The following is a 24302-nucleotide window of genomic DNA, read 5'->3' as shown; positions in this document are numbered from 1 at the left end:
TTGCTGTTGTTGTCATGGTTGTTGTCGTTACCGGCTGGGGCGACGTCTTTTATGGACACGGTGTCCTCCCTTCCATCAGCGTGCCGGACATACGCGTATTGGGGGTTGGCATGGAGTAGGTGCACTGACTCCACGAGGGGGTCCGTCTTGTGTCTCCTCACATGCCTTCGTACAAATACCAGACCTGGGGTGGAGCGCCATGACGGCATGGATACGTCTGAGGTGGATTTCCGGGGAAAGACAAACATTCGTTCATGAGGCGTGGCATTAGTGGCAGTACACAATAGCGACCGTATCAAATGGAGCACATCTGGGAGGACTTCCTGCCAGCGGGAGATAGGGAGGCCCTTGGTCCTTAGAGCTAGAGTGACTGCTTTCCATACTGTCCTGTTCTCTCGCTCCACCTGGCCGTTACCCTGGGGGTTGTAGCTGGTGGTACGGCTTGTGGCGATCCCCCTGGACAGCATGTACTGGCGTAGCTCTTCACTCATGAAGGACGCCCCCCTATCCGTATGGATGTAGCTCGGCATACCGAACAGGCAGAACAGGCTGTTGAGGCATTTAATGACCATGGCGCTGGTCATGTCTGAGCAGGGGAAGGCGAATGGGAAACGGGAGTATTCGTCCACAATGTTCAGGAAGTAAACATTGCGGTCGACTGACGGGAGGGGGCCCTTGAAATCTAAGCTGAGCCGCTCAAAGGGCCGTGTAGCTTTGATTAAGTGGGCTCTATCTGGGCGGTAGAACCGAGGCTTGCACTCAGCGCAAGTGCGGCAGTTCCTGGTCAGAGACCGAACTTCCTCAATCGAGTAGGGTAAGTTGCGGGACTTTATGAAGTGGAACAGCCGTGTGACCCCTGGGTGGCAGAGGTCGTTGTGGAGGGTCTGTAGCCGATCCCCGGTGGCGCTGGCACACATCCCTCGTGAGAGGGCATCGGGGGATTCGTTAAGGGCCCCTGGCCGGTAAATGATGTCATACTCGAAGGTGGAGAGCTCGATCCGCCACCTAAGAATCTTATCATTTTTAATCTTCCCCCTCTGTTTATTATTGAACATAAACGCTACCGACCGCTGGTCGGTAAGTAGGGTGAAGTGTTTGCCGGCTAGGTAGTGCCGCCAGTGGCGCACTGCCTCCATGATGGCTTGGGCCTCCTTTTCCACGGAGGAGTGTCTGATCTCGGGCCCTTGGAGGGTCCTCGAGAAGAAAGCTACGGGCCGCCCCGCCCGGTTGAGGGTGGCCGCCAAGGCAAAGTCAGACGCATCACTTTCCACTTGAAAGGGAGTGTTCTCGTCCACTGCCTGTAGCGTGGCCCACTCAATATCCCGCTTAATGCTTTTGAAGGCAGCGTGGGCCTCAGCAGAGAGCGGAAAAGAGGATGCTTTCAAGAGGGGGCGGGCTTTGTCGGAGTAGTTGGGGACCCATTGGGCATAATAAGAAAATAACCCCAGGCACCTTTTCAGGGCTTTGGGAGTGTTGGGCAGGGGGAGCTCCCATAGGGGGTGCAATCGGTCGGGGTCTGGTCCGATTTCCCCATTCTCCACCACGCTGCCTAGTATGCAGAGGCGCATGGTGTTGAAAGCGCACTTGTCCTCGTTGTAAGTGAGGTTGAGCTTTTGTGCGGTTTTCAGGAACCTCTCGAGGTTCGAGTCGTGATCCTGCTGGTTGTGACCGCAGATGGTGATGTTGTCGAGGTAGGGGAAGGTTGCCTGCAAGTGGTGGTCATCGACCATGCGGTCCATCTCCCTCTGGAAGACCGAGACCCCATTCGTCACCCCAAAGGGGACTCTGAGGAATTGGTAGAGGCGTCCGTTCGCCTCGAAGGTGGTGCACGGGCGGTCCTCTGGTCTGATAGGGAGCTGGTGGTACGCTGACTTGAGGTCGATGGTGGAGAACACCCGGTATTGGGCGATTTGGTTCACCATCTCGGATATGCGGGGTAGCGGGTAGGCGTCTAGCTGGGTGTATAGATTAACCGTCTGGCTATAATCTAACACCATCCGCTTCTTCTCGCTACCCCTCACCACCACCACTTGGGCGTGCCACGGGCTGTTGCTGCATTCGATAATGCGCTCCTTCAGGAGCCTGTCTACCTCGGTCGCGATAAACCGCCTGTCCTCCCAGCTGTACCTCCTGCTTTTGGTCGCTATTGGCCGGCAGTTGGGAGTAAGGTTCGCGAATAGCGAAGGCGGCTTTACCTTCAGGCTAGCCAGACCGCACACTGTGAGGGGCAGCTGGGACCCACCGTAATTGAGCGTGATGCTTTTGTGGTGGCACTGGAAATCCAGGCCCAAGATCACGCTCGCACATAGATTCTTCATGATTAGTAATTTAAAATTATCGTATACAGTTCCATTAATGGACAATTGTACCGCGCAGTAACCCATAATGGTCGATGTCTGGGTTTTATCAGCCATAGAGATGGTGCCCCGAGCAGGGACCACCGTTAGAGAGAGTTGTTGTGCTAGTTCAGGGTGGATAAAACTCTCCGTGCTTCCACTGTCAATTAAACATTTAACCCCGCACCCGTTTACCTCGATGTCCACCATTGATTTGGATAGCGGGTGCGGTCTGGTCTGGTCCACTGTGACCGATGCCACTGTAGGGCCCTGATCGAGACAAGATGGCGTCCATGCTGTCTGCTCACAAGATGGCGGACCCCACGAGGTCGGGCAAGATGGCGTCCAAGATGGCCGCTCCCACGGCGCACACGCGGCGGTGGCGGGTTTTCCAGCGGGGTTCCCTCTGCACACCTTCCCGAAGTGCCCCTTCTTACCGCACTTAAAGCAGGTGGTGCCTTTCGCCGGGCACAGGTTTCTGATGTGCTTCGGCTGCCCGCAGAGGTAGCAGTTGGGGTCCCGACGCGTCGCGGCTGTCGTAGGGCTTCTGGGGGGAGAGCGGTTCCCCGACGGTGTCGGGCTGCCGGGCGGGGAAGATGCCTTCCAAGATGGCGGCGCCCTTGGTGCACACGTGGCGGCGTGGGCGACGCGGGCCGAAGAGTAGGCGTCCGAGTTTCTCTGGGCCACATCCAGGGATTGCGCTGTGTCCACAGCCTGTTTCAGGTCCAATCCCGTTCTTTCCAGTAGTCTCTGCCGGATGTAAGTGGAGCTGAGGCCTGCGATAAAGGCATCACGAACAAGCTCGTCAGTGTACACTGCGGCTTTTACATCTTGGCACTTGCAGTCTTTGCCAAGCGTTTTCAGGGTGACTAGGAACTCATCCAGCGATTCCCCAGGTCGCTGTGTGCGAGTAGCGAGCAGATGCCTAGCGTACACCTCGTTCGTAGGCTGCTGGTAATGCGCCTTTAGGATGTCGCAGGCGGCCGGGTACGTGTCGGCGTCTTGGATGAGGGGGTAAACCTGGTGGCTTACCCAATTCCGCAGGATTCCGAGTTTCATACTCTCAGCGTCCGTAGCGCCTGTGATGGCTGCGGAATTGTCCAGGAAGAATTCCATAAACATAAACCAGTGTCCGAATCGTGCCAATGTGTCCGAAGCATGCGGGTCCAAATCCAAACGATCGGGTTTCAAGAGTTGGTCCATTGCATTGAAAATTAAGTTAATAAAATTGATGTGCCTCAATGAATCCGAGACTCGACGTTAACGGAGCAAAGCAAGGCTTTTATTAACTCAGAAAGTAATACACATTGGAGAAGTGTCTCTCATCCAGAGATCTGCTGTACTGCTGTGAGACACGCTGGGGCTTGCTTAAGTAGGGGCCAGGTATGGGCGGAGCCCTACACACAATACAATACAGGTAAGGAAATGAAGCTGAAACTAAACTAAACACAGGGAATACAGTGCCTGATGAATGGCATATTTCATCACACTCAGGCCGGCCCCGTTCCTCTCTCCCCCCACCGATGATCCTCAGGCCGGCCCTGTTCCTCTCTCCCCACACCGATGATCCTCAGGCCGGCCCTGTTCCTCTCTCCCCCCACCGATGATCCTCAGGCCTGCCCCGTTCCTCTCTCCCCCCACCGATGATCCTCAGGCCGACCCCGTTCCTCTCTCCCCCCACCGATGATCCTCAGGCGTGCCCCGTTCCTCTCTCCCCCCACCGATGATCCTCAGGCCGGCCCCGTTCCTCTCTCCCCCCACCGATGATCCTCAGGCTGGCCCCGTTCCTCTCTCCCCCCACCGATGATCCTCAGGCCGGCCTCGATGCTTTCCCCCACCCCTGATGCTCTGGCCCCGATTGTTGCTTCTCTCCCCCCTCGCTGATGCTTCAGCCCTGATGCTTCCATTCCTCACACTCCCGATGCTCTATCCCTGATGCTTCCCTCCCTCACCTCCCCCGATCCTCCGGCCCTGATGTTTCCCTCCCAGCCCCCCCTCCGATACTCAGGAGTCCAGTGCTTCCCTCCCACCCCACAATGCTCAGGAGTCTGGCCCTGATCGTCCCTCCCTTCCCCTCCTGATGAATAGAGTTTGGCCCCAAAACATAACTAAAACTTCAAATTAATTTAAAAAAACATCACATTTTTAAAATAACTGTAAATTACATAAAATAACTATTTTAAACAATAACTTACATTTTTGAAAAAATTAATTACAGTTTTTAACGGGGCTAAAAATAAACTTACCTTTCTTTAAAGTATTTAAAAATAATAAACCTGTGGAAAAAATGTTTTAATTTTACTTAATTCACCACTTACCTTGTTAAAAGCAGGCCTTGTGACTGCTTTTTACAAGCGTAGCTGCTGGAGACTTACCCTCCCGGAGAAACCTGGAAAAAAAACGGAAGTTCCAAGCATACACGTTCGACCTGTGAACCTCTTCCTTTGAGGGAACAGAAGTTCCGGTTTCCCGCTCATGCGCAGTGCATGCACAAAACCAGCACTTTCGTTGGGCCTACGCGTGAGTAACCAGTGCGTACTCACCCATGGGGACCCAAATTTCTGGCCCAATAACACAGTGCACAATGCATTTGCCCACTGAGCCATTGAAACCATGATATATTGGGTGGAACGTTCTGAGGCTGCATGCCACCTGCAATGTCTCGCATGCATTTGTCTGTTTACCAGAAAGTTGTAGATGCATTACCCGAGATGTTTCCTCTCAGTAATGTCAATGTTCGGAAAATCACAGGCAAAGCATCTGTGATTTTCCAATGGTGCACCTGTTACATGAGAGGTGCTGCTGTGGCACAGGGCTTCTTAATTAAAGTCCATGAGGAGTAAAATTCAACTTTGGTGGAGGCGCCAATTGGTTGGCAGCAGTTCGGCTGCCCGTTATTCACACCATCCAATTTTCTTTTCCATTTGGAAGGAAAAATTGTGTGGTGTGTAAAACAGGTGGCTGATTTTATACAGCCCATTTTGTGCCCCCACCAAAGTTGAATACACCATTATGAAAGTTCTACTGAACTCAAAGTAATAAGACTTTGTAATTAAACAGTATTAGGCCTAGAAATTCAGTTGGTTGCGCCAGCCGTTAGCGCCTTAGGAGGAGTAGATGTCGGGCGCTAGGCGGCTAGCGCCCGGGCGCAGCGCGATCTGCGCCTCGCCCCAACTTCACTAGAGATTTAGCGGCGGCGCAAAGTCTTTGCGCGCGCTCAGCTGCGCGCGCAGATCATGACGTCATTTCCTCGTGCAACGCCCTTTGTGTGCCCCGAACCGGAACTTCAGTGGCAACGCCCTATTGTGCGCCTGGCACCCCTAGCGACTGTTAGAGTGGAACGGTGCTCAGCCGATGCGGGGCGCGGGGGGCGCAAATTAAAGGGCACTCCTCCTGCACTATAAAAGGCTGCCATTTCGCAGCACTCCTTCTTGAGAAACGGATCTTTGGAGAGAGACCAAGGTAGATAGCTTTCTGCTTTGGCCCAACACTCGGACAGGTACTTCTGGCTTCAGGCCACAGCTTTCCACTAGTCTTTGCCTTCATTGACATCTCATTGTTTGCCACCATATTATGGGGGATGCAATGGGTGTCAATGCTGGCTTTCTCAATTACATCCAAAGGGCTCACAGACGCCGTGAGAGAGTGGCAGCCCTGGCTAGATGGAGAGGGGGCAACAGGCGTCGGCAAAGGAGGCCTTACCCACCCAGGGTATACCACCAGCAGTTCTCCTATCTCAACATGTCTGAGGAGCAGTGTGTTCGGAGGCTGCGATTCAGAAGGGACGTGGTCACAGAGATCTGCCAGCTGCTTGGCGGTGATCTGCAGCCACAGCTGAGGAGCAGGGCGTCTCTGTCGGTGGCAGTGAAGGTGACGGTGGCTCTCAACTTCTATGCCACCGGCTCCTTCCAATCCGCTGCTGGGGACATTGCCAACATCTCCCAGTTCGCCGTGCATTGCTGCATCCGCCAGGTGACCAATGCCCTTTTCCAAAGGAGACGTCAGTTCATCTCCTTCTCCATGGCCCTTGCCAAGCAGCAACAGTGTGCAATGGGCTTTGCAGCATTCGCGGGCTTCCCCATGGTGCAGGGCGCCATTGACTGCACGCATGTAGCTTTGCGGGCACCTCTGTAGAATGCCGAGGATTACCGCAACCGGAAGGGCTACCATTCGCTGAATGTCCAGCTGGTGTGTGACCGCAGGCAGCTCATCCTAGCTGTCAATGCCCGCTTTCCAGGCAGCAGCCACGATGCCTTCATCCTGCGACAGACTTCTGTGGCAGACATGTTCCAGGCACAGCCTCACCCATGAGGATGGCTTACCGGGGACAAAGGCTATCCTTTGTGTACCTGGCTGATGACCCCGCTCCGTGCGCCCAGCACCCCTGCTGAAGAGGCATACAATGAGAGCCATCAAGCGACCAGGAACATCATCGAACAAACAATCGGCGTCCTGAAGCAACGGTTCCGCTGTCTGGATCGTTCCGGTGGAGCCCTACAGTATTCGCCGGAGCGAGTCTCCCATTTCGTGGTCGTTTGCTGCATGCTGCACAACCTGGCTATCCGCAGGACTCAGCCACTGCCACCAGAGATTGGAGGACCACCTGAGGAGGAGGAGGAGGAGGAGGAGGAGGACCAGCACAGGAGGGAGGCACAAAGTGCAAGGGCCGCCCGTCGCCGGCTTATTGAACGTCGGTTCTAGGCCCCCTCTCAGGGAATGGCTTGTGCCAATGTCAGCAGATGAATGTAGCCGCTCCACAAGCCCTCAGCCGAGCAGGGCAACCAAGACTTAACCAAAAAACCATGCACACTGCAATTTAACCACAATAATTTATTGAAAACCTCTGCCCTTCCCACATTACATGCTCATGTGGAGAAGGCCCCTCCAAAAACACAAAACTACCAGTCTCGGCCTTACAAAAAGAAAGAAAGACACCAGTCTCGGCCTTACAAAAACACAACAGGCATCTGAGCATACCTTCTACTTTTTGCCCTGCAAGGGCGATGCCTTTCGCATCCTTGCCTGGCCCCTGCCCGCCCTGCAGCTCCTCCTCAATGGGAGCCCAGTGGCTGCAGCAAGGCTGGGGGAAGGCTGCTGAGGGGCAGATGGCATGACGGCAGATGCCCTTGGGGGTCGGCCTGCACCAGCTCTGGCCTTGGAGTGGCTGGCTGCTGACTGCTCCAACTCTGGCTGGGCGGCAGCAGTCTGCCCAGCGGCTCGTGGCAGCTGCAATGGTGGAGTGGCAGTGTCGGCTGCAGGAATGGTGCCAACCTGGCAGATCGCAGGTGCTCGCTGGTCGCCTGATACAGTGGCACTCGCACGGGCCAGCACTGCAGCATGCGCAGCAAACAGCTGAAGGACAGACTGCTGGGCTGCTGCTGCGCGGCGGGTGCCCTGGCGATGCCTGGCTGATCCAGCGAGGGTGGCAGCAGTTAGTGCCCGTGTGGCCCTGGCCTGTGTCCGCATGACACCAGCCAGTGAATGGACGGCACGACTGAGCACTTGGCTAGAAGCCGACTGTGCTGCCGCGAAGTCCTGCAGACTCCTGGCCTGTGCTGCACTGAATTGTTCCAGACTCCTGGCCTGTGCTGCACTGAATTGTTGCAGACTCCTGGCCTGTGCTGCTCCAAATTGCTGCACACTCCTTGACAAAGACTCAATGGAGTCAGGCATCCTTGCCACTGCAGCCATGAGCTCAGTGTGCCTGCGCTCAGCCTGGACGGCCATTTCCTCTAGGAGGTGCACCTCCTCTGCGCTGACCGTCGCAGGACTGGAGGCCGCACTCACCCTCTGGGGAGAAGTCCGCGGAGCTTCCCCACCCCTCCCGCGTTGCTGCAGGCCGCTGGGCCCCGGAGCTTCACTCTCCTCCGACCCTTCCCCCTGGCTCCCCCCCAGGGAAGACGTGTCCCCTACATCGCCATGGGCTGGCGCGGCTGAGGGTGGCACTGATGGGCCGGCTTCCTCTTCCTCCTCCTCGTCTTCCGAAGGGCTGACAGTGGCAGCTTGAGGGCCCGCCTCCTCACCTGGCGATTCACCATCTGAAAGCAGGAAGGCACAAGAATAGCTTTAGAGCGAGGACAGGGCAGCAGCGAGGGAGGCATGAGTGCTGCCATTCACCGCATTGGTCGGACAGTGGCAAAGGATGGTGATCTCATGCGCAAGTGGAACGAGAGAGGTCCAAAAGGTGATGCCCTTACCATTGGTGCCCAGAACAGGGTCGGCATCTCCACTGGTGACGGGGCCAATCAGCCGGCCTGCCATAATGCGCTCCACATGCTGGTCGAGGTCGAAGAGCTCTTTGAGGTCAGGACAGCCTCCCCCGGTCTCAGTTTGGTTGCGCCAGTTGTGCGCCACCTTGGCCTGCAAGAGAAAGGACGGCCTCTAAGTACAGTGTGTAGCCCTGATCTTGTCTGCACTGCCTCCCATGGTCGAAGAGCTTGTACAGTGTGTCAAGTGCTGAATGTGCAAGTGATTTTCATGCCAGCCCCATAGCTGCTGGATGAGGGCTGGCCATTAGGGCTTTCAGGTCCCTTTGCCCATAAAGTGAGGTGCACATGCAAGGATGAGGAGGACACTGGAAAGGGTACTCACCCTGACAACCCGAGTGAGGTCGTTGAACTTCTTCCGGCATTGCACAGGAGTCCTGGCAACCACGCTGTTGGAAGACACCCTGTTGGAGACCTCCCTCCAGGCTTTCCGGTAGGCGCTGGGCAGCGGCCTCTTGCCACCTTCTGGAAACAGAACATGGCGCCTGCGCTCCACTCCGCCAACCAGCAGCCTCAGGTCACCGTCGCTGAAGCACTGCGCTCTCTCCCTGGCCTTCTCCATAGCCCTGGGCGTTGTGCAGGTGAAGCTGAAGTGGTCAGGCCTAGGTTGAGGGCTGCAGTGTGCAGGGCGTGGCAGGCAAACAAATCGACCCTCCCCCTTTAAGAGCTGACCGGCGCCAGAGTGTCTGCCGTCAATCAAGAACTCGCCGCACCGGCGCTGCGCCCGGCTCGGGGGTATCGCTCAGCACCGCCGGCTTAGCGCCTAAAGATAGTCGTGCATCGCCTGTTTTAGCGCAGCAGCAACCTCTTGGGGCGATGCGACTGAATATCGGCGAAGGGGGCGCGACTTTGCGCCGGGCGCAAACTTTAGCGGCCGCCTGACTTTAGCGCCCCAAAAGTGGCTATACTGAATTTCTAGGCCTTTGTGTTTCAAGTTATTGTAATACTGCTCTGATGAAAGGTCATCGACCTGAAACATTGGCCGGAATTTTCATTACCAGGGCGGGTCGGGTGTGGGCGGTCGGCGTGGCGATTCGGGACCCCGTTCTTCTTTTCATCCCGCTCCTCATAGCGACTTTCCCTTAATGGCGCCTAATAAGGCAGGCCTGTGCGTTACCCGGCCCTATTAAATGCTGTGGGTCTAATGACATCATCGATGACTCATTTCCAGTCGGGATATTTAAAGAAGCCTTGGCCACATTGCATTTGAAGGTTCATCTAGGAGTGTGCAGGCTGTACATTTCAGCATCTGGTTCTTGCTGAGCCTTGCATGCATGACTGCACAGAGATAGAGGGCTGCACCCAGGTTCTCAGATGACTCCCTACATATTCTTGTGGAGGGAGTCAGAGCACTCAGAGAGGTCCTCTTCCCTGGTGATGGGCACAAGAGACCTCCCCAAGAGACTAAAAGAGCCTGGCTGCAAATTTCAGAGGAGGTCAATGTTGGATCCGTGGTTAAGTGGATATGCTGTTATTAAATAATCACACGGATGCTTTCGGGATAGCGCTTTTCCAGAGGTTCTTGTTCTTGGTGCAGAGGCGATTCTGACCCCTTTTCATTGGGTAGTTCATCGGGTTCCACTGCTACTGGGTCTGAGGTAAATGCTACCGGTATGTCGGGTTCATCCCCAGGTACTAGAGACATGGGGTTGACGCGTTCCTGTGACGCTAAGATCTGATCGACATGGCGTCTCACAATGTTCTCCCCGACATCCACTGTGTACATTAATGGCCCCTGCCTTGCACATATCGTTCCAGGTTGCCATTTCTCTGTTCGATAGTCACGGGCCAAGACTGGTTGCCCTACATTGAAGCTCCTTGTCGGCTTCTCATTGATGTGCTGGAATTGTTTGTCCTCAACATTTCTTTGCACATTTGGTCTGAGCAAGTCCAGACGAGATCTCAACCTTCGGTTAAAGAACATCATGGCCGGGGTCTGGTTGGTAACTGCATGTGTCGCGTTTCGGTAGGCTAATAAGAAATTGTCCATCTTATGCTGTAGTGGAATTTCATCATCGCACATGGCCTTTATCGCCTTCTTAAAGGTTTGTACGAACCTCTCAGCCAATCCATTTGTGGCTGGATGATACGGGGCGGATGTGTAATGCCTTACCCCATTCCTTCTCATAAATTTTTGGAACTCGTCGGACACAAACTGTGGTCCATTATCAGAGCAAATCTGCTCTGGCAAACCATTTCTGGCAAATATGGTCCGTAGGACTGCAATCGTTTTCTCTGTAGTGGTTGAAGACATTTTTATCACCTCAGGCCACTTTGAATGAGCATCCACTGCTATTAAGAACATTGAGTCCATGAATGGACCAGCGAAATCAATATGCACCCGTTGCCATGGAGAGGAGGGCCACTCCCATGGGTGTAGAGGGGCATGTGGTGGTGCATTTTGGAACTTCTGGCATCCGAAGCAGCTCTTAGTTAGGTCTTCGATTTGTTGATCGATTCCCGGCCACCACACATAAGCCCTAGCAAGGCTTTTCATTTTCATTCCCCCCAGATGACCTTCATGTAGCTCATTTAGCACTCTCTCCCTTAACTTGGGTGGAATCACCACTCTGGATCCACACATCACTGTCCCCTGGCATACTGACAGCTGTTCTCTTCTGGATGAGAATGCTGGCAACAGTGAGTCGCCATGAGTTGGCCATCCCCTCACCATCAATTCATATACCCGAGACAGCGTCAGATCATTGCAGGTCTCCTTCTCTATATCCGCGTTTGTTACTGGCAATCGTTCAATTATTGACGAATAAAATATCGCGATAGGGTCCACTGCTGGTGCTGCCTCCACAGTAGGCAGTAGCAGGCGCGATAGCCCATCAGCATTCCCATGCTGTTTTGTGCCTTTATATTCTATTTCATATTGATTCGCCCCTAGAAACAGGGACCATCTTTGTAACCGTTGTGCAGTCATCACTGGAACGCCCTTCTTAGGATTAAAGATGGAGACAAGTGGTTGGTGGTCAGTCAGCAAGGTTAACTTCTGCCCATGCAGATAGTGGTTGAATTTTTTTACTCCTCATACTAGGCTGAGGCCCTCCCTGTCAATCTGGGTGTAGTTGCGCTCGGCTGAGGTTAGTGACCGAGATGCAAAGGCTGCTGGCCTCTCCAACCCGTCAGGGAATTTGTGCGACAGCACCGCTCCAATACCATAGGGTGATGCATCACATGCCAAACGAATTGGTAGTGCTGGGTTGAAATGGGCCAACACCTCTTTTGATGTGATCAATTCTTTACACTTCTGGAAAGCTCATCTACGTTCGTCATTCCACTTCCATGGTACCCCTATTTGCAGTAGGGTGTTCAGTGGGTGTAATACTGTAGACAAATTTGGTAAGAACTTGTGGTAGTAGTTTACCAGCCCGAGGAACGACCTCAGTTGTGACACATTTTCCGGTGCTGGAGCCTTGACTACTGCCTCAATCTTGTCAGGGGACTTATGTAACCCCTCTTCATCGATGATGTGGCCACAATACGAGATCTGTTTCTGGAAAAACTCGCACTTGTGGCAATTAGCTCGTAGCCCATACTCCTTTAATCTGGTGAGCACCTTCTCCAAGTTGGCGAGGTGATCACCGTCATTTTCGCCCGTGACCAAGATGTCGCCCAAATAATATTGGCTCCCTGGAATCCCTTGCAGGACCTGATCCATCGCCCTTTGCCAGATAGCCGGAGCTGAGGCTACTCCAAACACCAGCCGGTTGTACTGATAGAGACCTTTATGAGTGTTGATCGTAAGGTATTATTTCGAAGCTTCTTCTACCTCCATTTGCAAGTACGCCTGGGCTAGATCAATTTTGGTGAAGCGTTTACCTCCAGATAGCGAGGCGAAAATATCCTCAATTCGTGGAAGCGGATATTGTACCGTGTGAAGGCCTGGGTTCACTGTCACCTTAAAATCCCCACAGATGCGGACCTTCTTTGGTTCCCCAGGCGTATTACTCAACGACCTCTTCATTACAGGAACGATGGATGTAGCCCACTCGCTCCAATCCACTTTGGACAGTACTCCTGAACGTTCCAACCCTTCCAGCTCTGCTTCAACAGCTGGTCTGATCGCATAAGGCACTGGTCTGGCCTTCAGAAACTTTGGGCTTGCATTTTCCTCTATTTTAATCGTTGCTGTTATTCCTTTTAGTGTTCCTAGTCCCTCCTGGAACACTTCTTTTGCGTCAGTTAGCATTTTTGACACTCGTCCAGTTGTGACGTCGTCATCCTTTTTGGCCTCAACCTTCAGTGCCTGTATGGAATGCCAATCTAATTGTATCTTCCGGATCCATTCACGTCCTAACAGTGGTGGTCCTCCATATGGCAATACATATATATCCATTTTAGGTATTTCCTGGCCTTTATATGTCACTTTCACCCTTATTTTCCCTTTGGGGTAGAATTTTTGCCCCGTATACGTCTTCAAGACAATCTCTGTAGCTTTCAAGGGTATGTGTGAAAATAGCCGCTTGTAGTCTCTTTGATTTATGACTGTTAGCGCTGACCCTGTGTCCAATTCCATTTTCACTTGGACTCCATCTATCTTGAGTGTAACCCAGATAGTCTGGTGATCCTCCATTTCTGTTACCTTATGTTGTTTCAGACAACCCAGCTCCTTGATTCCGGAGTCTGTGTCACTTTTCTGTTCATCTGAACCACTGTCCATCACCTGGTGTACCTTTTTGTACTTCTCCTGTGGAGATTTCTTGCTGTTGGTTTTCTTCCCAGACCTGCAGACTCTTGCTATGTGTCCTGCTTTCCCACACTGTCTGCACACTTGGTCCTTGAACCAACAATCTTTCTGGTCATGTGTTGTTCTGCCGCAGCGATCGCACTTCCCTGTTCCATAGGACATTTCATTGGTGCCATATTCTTGCGGTCTCCGTTGTATCTCTGCAGCGCCCCTTGCGGCTGCTTCGTGTGATACTGCCATACTGAAAGCTTTGTCCAGCGTAAGGTTCTTTTCTGATAGAAGCCGTTTCTGGGTTCCTTCACTTTGTAGCCCACACACAAACTTGTCCCTTAACGTATCTGCTAGTCCCGCTCCAAACTGGCAGTGTTTCGATAGCTTGCGCAGTTCCGTTAGGGTCTCAGCATTGCTTTCGTCTTTGTGTTGTTTCCTTTTATGGAACTTAAATCGTTCTGCTATCAGCAGTGGTGTGGAGTTTAATTGGTCCTGTAGGATTTCTACTATGCTTTCAAAATTCTTGTTTACCGGCTTCTCTGGGGTTATTAGATTTTGCAGTAACCCATAAGTTTTGCACCCATGGAATTTAACAGAACCAGTGCTTTATTAGCATCTGGCACTTCATTCGCCCTGCAGTACACCTCAATACGTTCCACATATGTCGCCCAATCTTCGACTTCATTGTCGAATGTAGAGATACTGCCACTCTTCGGCATCCTTGGGTGTGAGTTAACTGTCAAAAATGGCGCCTTCCGCGCTTCCCCTTCTTCTCCGCTGGCACAAAATGGTGTCTCCCACGCTTTCCTTCCTTCCCGCGCTCGCCCTTCTTCTCTGCTGCGGCTTCTAAAAATGGCATCTCCCACACTCTTTCTTCTTCTCCGCGGCTCAATGGCGTCTCCCGCGCTCCCCTTTCTTCGACCCGCAGACTCTGTTCAGCCCGTGAGCCCTGGCTGTGCTCTGCGCATTCTTCTTTTTATATTTTTCGACGCCGCTCAGTCTAGAACCCGGCTGTTTCTCTACCCTCTCTCTCTCCGGTTTGTTTTCTTTTTCTCGATGCTGCTCGGTGTTCAACCCCCGGCTGCGCCCTGCGCTCTTCACCCTCTGTCTTACCCCGTCGACGCTGCTCGGCTTTCTCTCCGCCGTCGGCTGGCTCCAGCCGCCGCTGCTCGGGAAGGGTCTGCGCTGGACCTGTCGTTGGTCTCTTGCTGCTCGTCGTGGCTGGAGAACCAAGCCCGGCTCTCCACAGCCTCCCCTGCGAAGTTCAATCTCTGCCTGACTGCTGGGCAGTTGCTCATGGTCGACGCCCGTGTTCCTGGCCTTGACTTTTTTTTTTTGATGTTGCAGGTAGATTCGAATCGACACTCATTGCCACTGTTGGATCCATGGTTCAGTGGATATGTTGTTATTAAATAATCACACGGATGCTGTACATTCACAATAAACAGGTCTTTACTGGAGGAGGGTAGTCTCAAGACTGGGGGTACAGAGGCATGCGCAAAGCTTATATACAGGTGTGGTCACTGCCGGTACTACAGTATACAGGAGCTGTAAAAGTAGTTCTGACTTAAAGGCACATACACTACAGTCAACAGCAGGGATGTTGTGAGGAGTACCTGGGTGCAGTGCCGGAAACATTTCAATGATCTCATTAGGTCAGGAAAGGTGATTACAAAGCCACACTCAACTTCATCCTGCTGTGCCTCTCATCATATCCCCATCACTCTGCCTTCCCAACCCTGCTCCTGCACATCATTACTCACACCAACATACATTGCATGTCCACCCATCCCTCTCTCTCTATCTACATAATCATATCCCCATCTTAATAGGTTGGCACTTTAAATATTATAATGAAGCTGCATGCCTCATGTTGAAGCTCCATTTTAAATTTAACTCTGGGCCACAGGAATCCTGGCAGCTAAAGGAAGACGAGGACTGCTAGATCCAGGCCGTAACTGCGTTTCCACGTAGCTGCTGGATCCAGGCTTCCTGCGTCGTAAACACCCCACAATAGGACACGCCCCCGTCCCTTCCAAATCACCCCCGGCCTGCTATCTCCCACCGAGGCCTCCGATTCCCACCCCCGGCTTCCGATCTCGCCCCTGAGGCTGATCACCAACGCCCCCAATCTCCGACCCCCCCCATCCAGCCTTCCGACCCAACAAAAATCCTGACCTTCCAACTGTAGGGGGTGGTGTGGGGTGGCGCGTGCGCCCAGTCAGTTATGCCTCTGCCTGTTTATGAGCAGTTTGAATTGCTCCCACGCCCCTGGGTTCTAGACAAGGCTTAGGTACAAGGCGGCGATACAGAAAAGACTTGAGTAGACAGGTGGTTGGATGTAAGCAAAAACCAAGATTTTTATTGAAGAGGAAATTAACACAATCTTACGAAAAATTTACTAGTATACACTTTTACAGGCAAAATACAGAATAACTATATACTTATACAAGGAATGGGGAACACACGGCACATCGAGGGAAAACAACTATCTCAACAATCCCCTTATCCTTATCCCACCCACTATACCTAACTAGATTAAGCTATGAGGGGTCAGAACTTCACACACACCAATCCAAAAGGGGTCTGCTGAGCTCAAAACAGCGGTGAGGTTTGGGGTTCGCTCTTGGTGCTCTCTGGAGCCTGCCATCATCACGTGGTCTCTGGGTGCTGCAAGGGCGTTGTCCAGGTACATGTACCCCAAAGTTAAAGTCTCTGCTTGGGTACTTTACCTTGCAGGGATGACGGTTCCTCTTCCTCGGCCGACAGTTTGAGTTTGTATGAAGATAGTTGCAGGCCATCTGAGACTGAAGGCCCGATGATTCGAAGCCTGTCTTCAGTCATCTTCCTCAGTTCGTCTCCTTCGTTGTCTTCCTCAGTTCATATTGCCCAGTTCGTCTTGCCTCCTCGCCTCGTCACGTCCCGCCTCACCTGGCCTGGATTGTCTGTGTCCGCCCGATGCAGTGCCTGGGCGATTCCAGATGGAGTGGGGAAAGGCATGGGCAAAGGCCAGGGGGTAAGCGCGGGACGGGGGAAGAACAGCAGCCATGAGGGCGAGGGGCCGGAGCCGGAGCAAAGGCTGAGAGCAGAGAGAGAAGGTTGCCAGTCGGCTTACAACTATACGCCTTTGGATGGCCCTTATCTGCGCGCCAAATCAGGTTAGTTCTTTGTCTTAATCTTGGCAGGCTATTTTAAATAATGGTAGCAATCTATACTAAATGTTTTTAGATGGCCGGTAATCGCATCTACCGGCCCGATAATTGAATTGTTTTGTTTAGAATGCACCTTGATAGGCCTGTCCAGCCGCAATGGCTTCCTTAATCTGTTGCCGATTATTTATGCAAACTGCTTGATGGCCTTAACTATAGGCCTAACTGGGTTTAGATTTGTCTCCAATTTGGTCCAATGCATAATTCAAAGTCCTGTTTGGTTTTAAAAATGCAAAGTCTCTCTTCACAGAAACTGCAGCTTTGGTTTCGATTTCTCCATAAGCTGCCTGCGTCGCAGAGTCCAAGTTTTAAAAATCTCACAGGCTTTCTGCCACGAGGCGCGGATGCCATTTTGGGTACCCTTTTTCATTAAAATGTCCATGCAGGGTCCCTTTTCTTATTAATAACCTTTGAGGAAATGTAGAAATTTTGCGAATCTTACACTCCCCCCTGTGATACTAAAACTTGCTTGAAGTATCATACAGGAAACTTTGGTTTATCCGGAGGTTAACTGTCCGGAATGCTCAATCCACCGGCAAAATTCAGGGGTCGGTTCAGTAAGTTTATTTTTCTTTTTGTTGCTTTTTTTTCACCAGTCAGGCTCTGCAAGGTCTAGCTAAAGCTGTTGCTTAGCTACAGAGACGCTTGCAAGCTACGGCCGACTGTTTAGAAGCTGTTGCTAAGCAACAGGGTTTGTTGCTAGATACGGAGCTCCGTATGTTTCAACATTAGCACTGGTTTGTCCGGCAGTTTTGATGGGACGGCAACAGCTCGGTCCCATCGGTGCCGGATATCACAAAGTTTCCTGTACTTTTACAAAGTGAGCTGCAAATTTCTGACCCTCCATAGTCAATCTTCCCCTGTAATTAACTATCTAATATAACCACGACACATGCACTTCCCATTCCACGAAAATGTAGTGTACATCAGCATACAGAGAGTAAAATTACAAACTTTACACATATCCAAGCATGGAGGGGGTCCAACACCCCTGTACCACTTGGTACACATATATCTTTATTAACTGCGTCGCAAAAAAAAACACCAGACAAACCTTTATTAAAAAAATAAAACACAAGTAAAACAATCTTTAATCAAAATACAAGGAAAAAGACTTAAATGGGCATATCTCCCTCCACTTTTACATAATGTTCCTTCCAGATCTTCTGGTTACAGAATTCCAACAACTGACCTTTTCCCTTACATTGAATACAAACTAGATACAACACTATCCCTAACTGGCAAACCACGAGAATGTGGGAAGCCAGTCTGATCCACGAAGGGACCTCTATGTTATTGAAAATGTCCCACCAGGGTGGAATCACAATATCCAATATCTTAGTCCCTATCTCTGCTGTTTTCTGCTCTACAGTGTAAAAATGTTTCTGCGAAACTATAATGGCTTTGAGTATTTTGGTAAGATGTTCAGGGAGAGGGGGAATTTCGTAGCCAAAGTGGGCTACGTACTTTTGCAAATCCGTAAAATTCTCCTTCACAGTGAGGTGAACAGTGGAGGGTTCAGGAATGGGGACAATTCGCTCCTGGGCCACTTGAACTTCTGCCTCGGGTTTAAAACAGAAGCTGCTTTCACTGACCGGACACCAGCTATGCTGTACATGCTGGTAGTGGGACGCGCCGGTGGTGACACAATATGTCCCACCTCCTATATATGCTACCTGCGGGGGAATATGGCCTTGTGCCATTGCCTCCATGGTACAATTTATAGGTTTTACGCCAGCAGCTCTGAACCCACACTGCGGTTTTGAAAAGGCATTCAAGTGCTGGGGACACAGGATTATGTGTGCTCCCCAGCTCCGGCACCCTGAGAGGTCAGTACCTGTCATAGCGTGCTCCCACTTAATGACGTAAGGTGGGACCGCTGTGAAATGAATGTGTGCACCCCATTGAATGATTCCAATGTTCTCCACCCTGTATACGGGTGCGGGTCGGGCTGTCCTACCCATGACCGGCATCCTAACTACTACTCCCATGATTGTGTGCTTGGACCGCCCACAATCCACAGGGACTGGATAGGCTTCGGAGGCTAGCCGGAGTTGGCACGGGCTTAATGCATTCTCAAAAGTGTGGAGGGCTGCGAGGTGCTTGTTGCTTATCTAGGAGGGGACCAAACCCTGTTTTAAATCCTCCAGATTACTGCGGCCCTCGCCCAGTAACCATGCCCTGTATAACATGCACACCTCATTCTGCGCAGCCTGGTCAGAAGCATTTCTGTCCTCCCTTATGAGAGCATTTACCGTCTTTGCGTGCTTTTCCAACTCCTCTATGATTTCCTTTAAATGGACCGCCATGGCCTGGTCCTCATGCAACTCCGAGCCCACTACATTGTTCTCATCCAGTAATATCTTCTTTAACTGTGTTTTTAAACCGTTTATCTGGGTCTGCAACTCTATGTCATCTAAACATTTGATGACAGAGGATCCAGTATTAAACGCAGTAAAAACATCATTCCATGCTGCCCTTCTTTGCCTCCCTGCATTACCCAAAAACTCTCGGTGTGTGGTGTAGAGTTCGGTTTTGTCCACGTGGGCGAAATTGAACTCGTAAAACTTCTTCAACATGTCTTTTAACAGGGCCTGGTATAGCTGCTCTGTTTCTTTGGGACACCACTCCGGCAAATGTAACTCGGTGAGATTTAAAATCACGGAGGCTACCACGTAGTGTACCCCCTGGTACAGCATCTGATCGGTGGGGACTAGTACCAACCCATTCCCTGGTCCCTTGGTGGTGGTGGGGCAACCTTCCCTGGGTAACCTCGCCGTCTGTGTCGTGGGCAGGGCACAAGCTCAGTGGCGTGTAGGGGCTGGCCTGTGGCGGTGGCACGTGCGCCCAGTCAGTTATGCCTCTGACTGTTTATGAGTGGTTCGAATCGCTCCCATGCCCCTGGGTTCTAGACGCCGGACTTAGGTACAAGGCAGCGGTACAGAGAAGACTCGATTAGACAATTGGTTGGATGTAAACAAAAACCAAGATTTTATTGAAGAGGAAAAATTGATCCAGTCTTATGGAAAATTACTACTGTACATTTCTACAGGCAAAAATACAAAGAATAACTGTACTTATACAGGGAATGGGGAACACACAGCACATGGAGGGAAAACAACTATCTTAAAAATCCCCTTATCCTTATCCCACCCCCTATACCTAACTAGATTAAGCTATGAGGGGTCAGAACTTCATGCTCACCAATCAAAAGGGTTTGTTGGACACAAAACAGCGGCGGGGTTCAGGGTTCGCTCTTGGTGCTCTCTGGAGCCTGCCATCATCACGTGGTCTCCGGGTGCTGCAAGGGCATTGTCCAGGTTCGAGTACCCCAAAGTTAAAGTCTCTGTTTGGGTACTTTACCTTGTGTGGTAAACCACTTTTATCGTTACACTATAGTTATCACTGTTGTATTGTTATCACCGTTATCACTGTTGTATCACGATACGAGGTCGCCTCTTGTCGCGCTGTTATACCTGGGCTGACCACCTCCGACTCCGCCCATGGCTCCACCTACCTGCCCAGGTATAAAGGTAGTCGACTGGCTGGTATTCCTCCTTGTTGGACCCGATCACCCACGAGGGTGGGCTCTGTTATTTAGTCAATAAAAACCTTTAGTTACGTTCCTAACTCGTCGCCTTTTATTGGACGAATTGATAGGTATATCAATTTTATTGACTAAATTTTAAAGATGTTTGCTACTGACCAGCCAGAAGCCCGCCCAGAAGCACAGCCACAGCAGCCTTCAGACACTGGGCTACACCAGCCACGCCAGCCGGCTTGGCTGCAAGCCCTCAAACCACCGTACCTGGATCTAAACCCACAGGCAGCAAACTCAGCCCTCAACTTCAAACACTGGCTGGACTGCTTCGAATCCTAACTGGAAGAATCCGGCGTCCCGCAGAGATCCAAACTAAGACTTCTGAACGCCCAAGCGAGCCCGAGAGTATGCGCACTCATCCAGGACACGACTACATACGAGGCCGCTATCAACCTACTGAAACAGCAGTACCGCAGCCCGGTAAATTACATGTACACCAGGCACCTCCTAAGATCCCGCCCGCAACAGCCAGGAGAGTCTGTAGCTGAATTTTTACGGGTGCTAAGAGCACTCGGCAGGAACTGTGACTTTAAAGCGGTGACGGCTGTTGAAAATACGGAAGATAATATCCGCGATGCCTTTGTGAAAGGCCTACGGTCCGACTACTCACGGCAAAGACTGCTTGAAGCTAAAGACCTCGACCTGGACAAAGCTGAAGCCCTCGCTCTCTCCCTGGAGGTGGCCCATCAGGACCAGGAGGCGTTTTCCAGGTACTGCTCGCGACCCTGGGACTCGGGCCCGACCCCTACCGCAATACCCTTCGCAGCGCCGCCCCCGGGACCTACCTCAGCGTCGGCGTACCGGACCCGACCGGGCCCGCCACCCCCGGTACTGGCTCCGACATCGGGCACCTGCGATCGGGCCGCCGGCTGCTTCTTTTGCGGCCAGGAGAAGCACCCGAGGTCGCGCTGCCCAGCCAGGAACTCTACCTGCGCAACCTGCAGGAAGAAAGGCCACTTCTCTAAGGCCTGCAGGAGCGGATCTTCAGAGGCCAGCAGTGCCTCATGCGAACTGTGGGGGCGGCCATCTTCTTTCACGGCAACTGAGGCCAGCATCCCCACACGTGAGTCATGGGGGCGGCCATCTTTGATCAAGGCAACCAACCCCAATAGTGCCTCATGTGAGTTATGGGGGAAGCCATCTTCTCCGCCATTTTGTCCTACCTCGTGGGAGACGCCATTTTACCCACCACGCCCGACTGCCACCGGGCCCCCGGACCCGACGACCGCCTCGCCTGCAGACGACAACGACTCGCTTACCTACACACTAGCCTCCGTCACTCTGGATCAAGCCCGCCCACACCACCTGTCCAAGTCGATGATGGACATCAAAGTAAACGGCCACGCCACGACCTGCCTATTCGACAGCGGAAGCACGGAGAGCTTCATCCACCCAGACACGGTGAGCCACTACTCCCTCCCTGTCCTGCCAACGCGCAACCGAATCTCGATGGCATCGAGGTCCCACGCCACGGACATTAGCGGCTACTGTGCTGTGACCTTGTCGGTTAAGGGTACAGAGTATAAAAATTTTAAACTCCTCGTCCTCCCCCAGCTCTGCGCTGCCGTCCTACTAGGGCTGGACTTCCAATCCCACCTCCAAAGTGTCACTCTAGCATACGGTGGACCCCTCCCCCCACTCACAGTCGACAACCAGCGAAGGTTAAACCGCCCACCGCGTAACACCTGCAGCCTATCCACCCTCAAGGTGCCGCCACCTTCCCTGTTCGCTAACCTCACCCCCGACTGCAAACCCGTCGCTACCAAGAGCAGGCGGTACAGCGTTGGGGACAGAGCTTTCATTAGCTCTGAGGTGCAGCGTCTCCTGAAGGAGGGCATCATCGAGGGGAGCAACAGCCCCTGGCGTGCCCAGGTCGTGGTCGTTAAGACCGGCGATAAAAATCGCCTGGTCATCGACTACAGCCAGACCATAAACAGATACACCCAGCTGGACGCATACCCCCTTCCCCGCATATCTGACATGGTCAATCAGATTGCACAATACCGCGTATTCTCGACCATCGACCTTAAGTCGGCCTACCACCAACTCCCTATCCACCCCGAGGACCGCCAGTACACCGCCTTCGAGGCGAATGGGCGCCTATACCACTTCCTTAGGGTCCCCTTCGGTGTCACCAACGGGGTCTCGGTCTTCCAAAGGGAGATGGACCGGATGGTTGACCAGAACGGACTGCAGGCCACATTCCCCTACCTAGATAACGTCACCATCTGCGGCCGCGACCGGCAGGACCACGACGTGAATCTGGAGAAATTCCTCCGTACAGCCCAACGGCTGAACCTCACCTACAATAAGGAGAAATGTGTGTTTAACACCTCGCGCCTTGCCATCCTTGGCTGTGTAGTAGAGAACGGACTCATCGGCCCCGACCCCGAAAGAATGCGCCCCCTCATGGAGCTACCCCTCCCCCACTGCCCTAAGGCACTTAAGAGAACCCTGGGGCTCTTCGCCTACTATGCCCAATGGGTGCCCAATTATGCGGACAAAGCCAGACCCCTCATGAAGTCCACATCCTTCCCCCTTACGGAGGAAGCGTGCGCAGCCTTCTCCCTCATTAAGGGAGACATTGCCAAGGCCACTATGCACGCAGTGGATGAGTCCATCCCCTTCCAAGTCGAGAGCGATGCATCCGACTTCGCCCTAGCCGCCACCCTTAACCAGGAGGGGAGACCGGTGGCCTTCTTCTCAAGGACCCTACAGGGCCCTGAGATCCGACACTCGTCGGTCGAGAAGGAGGCCCAGGCGATTGTGGAGGCGGTACGACACTGGAGGCACTACCTGGCAGGCAAACGATTTACCCTCCTTACCGACCAACGTTCGGTCGCTTTTATGTTTAATAACAAGCTGAGGGGCAAAATCAAGAATGACAAGATCTTGAGGTGGAGAATCGAGCTCTCCACCTACGATTATGATATCTTGTACCGGCCAGGTAAGCTGAACGAACCCCCCGATGCTCTGTCACGAATTACATGCGCCAGCGCGCAAAGTGATAGACTTCAGACCCTCCACAACGACCTCTGCCACCCCGGGGTCACCAGACTTTACCACTTCATTAAGGCCCGCAACCTGACCTACTCCATCGAGGAGGTCAGGACCATAACCAGGAACTGCCAGACCTGTGCCGAGTGCAAACCGCACTTCTTTAGGCCGGACAGAGCAAGCCTGATCAAGGCCACCCGCCCCTTCGAGCGCCTGAGCATCGACTTTAAGGGGCCCCTCCCGTCCTCTGACCGTAATGTGTACTTCCTCAACATTGTTGATGAGTACTCCCGTTTCCCCTTTGCCTTCCCCTGCCCAGACATGACCAGTACCACGGTCATTAAATGCCTGAACGACCTCTTCGCCTTGTTCGGGTTCCCAAACTATATACATAGTGACCGGGGCTCCTCTTTCATGAGCGAGGAACTCCGTCAGTTCCTACTAGCGAGAGGTATTGCAGCAAGTAGGACCACCAGCTACAACCCCCGAGGGAACGGCCAGGTGGAAAGAGAGAACACGACGGTATGGAAGGCCGTCCTCTTAGCCTTAGAGTCTAAGGGCCTCCCAACCTCCCGCTGGCAGGAAGTCCTCCCGACAGCGCTGCACTCCATCCGGTCACTACTTTGCACTGCCGTTAACGCCACCCCCCACGAACGAATGTTTGTTTTCCCCAGGAAGTCGACTACGGGAACCACTCTACCAACCTGGCTGACCTCTCCGGGGCCCGTCTTGCTGCGAAAGCACGTGAGGGCCCATAAAACAGACCCCCTGGTCGAGAGGCTGAACCTCCTGCACGCCAACCCCCAGTACGCCTACGTGGCTTACCCAGACGGGCGGGAGGACACTGTCTCCTTACGAGACCTCGCACCCTCGGGCACTCCGGAGACACCACCTTTACCCCCCCCCACCACCCCCCCAATTCCAGCCCAGGTAGACGGCATGCCGGAACCCCACGAGCCTTCGCCGACCACGCAGACACCAGCACTAACACCGGATAATGCAGCACCGCCGCTGCGACGATCGGAGAGGCTTACGAGGCCTCCGGACAGACTGACCTACCAGAACTGGTAGTACACTTCACCCAGCCGGACTCAAATCTAAACAAGGGGTGAATGTGGTAAACCACTTTTATCGTTACACTATAGTAATCACTGTTGTATTGTTATCACCGTTATCACTGTTGTATCACGATACGAGGTCGCCTCT

Source organism: Somniosus microcephalus, chromosome 5, assembly GCF_052327205.1.
Source record: "Somniosus microcephalus isolate GS21.2 chromosome 5, FLI_Smic_1.0, whole genome shotgun sequence".
NCBI classification, from domain to species: Eukaryota; Metazoa; Chordata; class Chondrichthyes; order Squaliformes; family Somniosidae; genus Somniosus; species Somniosus microcephalus.
This window is presented reverse-complemented; position numbering follows the sequence as displayed.